Consider the following 1,782-nt stretch of genomic DNA (forward strand, 5'->3'; position numbering starts at 1 on the left):
GGTATCTGCTTCTCACTTTCATTTGCATTTCTCCAACTACTGTGCAAATTCCGCTAAAACCCATGTCTAACGGCTCTGAGTCGAAGCATATTAATGTGCCATGGCTTAATCAATTACCCATCAAATATATGGGTTATATCCAGCTTCTTCGAGTTATTAAAAACATTACAAGGAAGAGCCAGGCACCACGATTTTGTGCATCTAAATATTTGCTCAGCCCAAACTAGAACTGGAATTGCATCCTGGTGCGTCCGTGAGCCAGACAGTGAAGAATGCAGTATAACTGTATGCTCAGTGACACATAGGAACCCAGCAATTCCCATTGTGGGAATCTGAGCTGAGGAAACACACACACACACACACACACACACACACACAGCTAATGGGCATGGATCTTAATTGCAATAGATGTGTTACACCAAAGGTAGGCGTTGGAGCGAAATACGAAAGAATGGAAGCAAATGCTCACCTTGCGATGCAGGCAGACTGGAAAAGGGCCCAGAGCATGCATGTTTCGGTAACTTTTCTCTTGTTGCTGGGGACAAAGTACCTGATGCCCAAAATGCAGGAAGGAAAGGTTTATTTAGCTCACAATTTGTGGAGGTTTCAGTCCATACTCAGCTGGCTCCAAGGCAGAGTGGCACATGGAAGGAGCAGCAGTTCATGGCAGTGGAAAATAGCAAGACAGCAAGAACAAGAGGGAGGAGTAGTGGCAACAATGGCAACAGAGAACAAACCTGTCTCTCTTTCGTTGCATTCGGGCTATGTGCCCAGGCTGGGTGTAGCACTCAACATTCAACTGCCTTGAAATTTCATTTGCAAGATTAAGCAGTCTATCACACTTAATCTCAGTCTCAGGCAAAATCTCTGGGCTTGAGCAAAATGCAGACAAACTTGCTACCAAGCCAAAACACATTTGTCTGGAGCCCAACAACCAGTGCAGTCCTTCTTCCCAGGAGAAACCTCCCCAGCCTGGTCTTTACAGGCAGGATTTCTATCAATCTTCTGGTCTTCTCAGCGCTGACCAGAATCTCCCACACAGAACAGCTGAAGGCATTCCAGCACTTTTCCTGTAGACAACATCTCTGAACCCTTCCTATCTCTTCCCACAAGCCACTCCCAAAAGCTGGTAATCCACATGGTCAGAATTAGTCACAACAACCCCATGCATAAATGTTATTGTGCATTTTTCCTCCAAAGAGCCTAGAGCCCACAACAAAGTCCCATGGCCTGCTTCATGGATATGTACTGAAGAGGCCAAATGGTCAGTGTGGAAGCTAGGAAGTCTATGCCAGCAAGATGAAGGATCTGTGCTAGCAGGCTGAGGAAGCTGAAGTGGACCTAGGAAGCAATGCTCAAAGTGAGCACCGGAGCACCCGCAAAAGTACCACAGCAGTCCTTAGCAACAGTGAGGTCCCAAGCGCCTCCAGCATAAAGAAAGCCGAAAGGCAATGCAACAAGTTTCATGAGGCTGAGCAGTGCATCATCTTCCCCTCCGGAGCCAGGAATCAATGAGCAAGATGAGGACCAGAGCCTCTCCAAACTTGATCAGGAAAGCCGTCATGACGAAGTCCTCCAGCAGAACAGCCCAGGAGAACTAGTAGCTTCCAACAGCTCCAACAGCTTCTCCAAACAGCATCCCCAGCAGCAGTTTTGGCAGCTTCTCCCTATTCTGCCTTCATGCTGCTGACAACAACCCTCAGGTGAGCCTCCCATGCCTAGCACCACGCTAGTTTAATTCAGCTGGGTGTAATAAGTTGACTACCAGTTAGAAAGCCACTA

This window comes from Octodon degus, unplaced genomic scaffold (genome assembly GCF_000260255.1).
Source record: "Octodon degus isolate 3935 unplaced genomic scaffold, OctDeg1.0 scaffold00025, whole genome shotgun sequence".
Lineage (NCBI taxonomy): Eukaryota > Metazoa > Chordata > Mammalia > Rodentia > Octodontidae > Octodon > Octodon degus.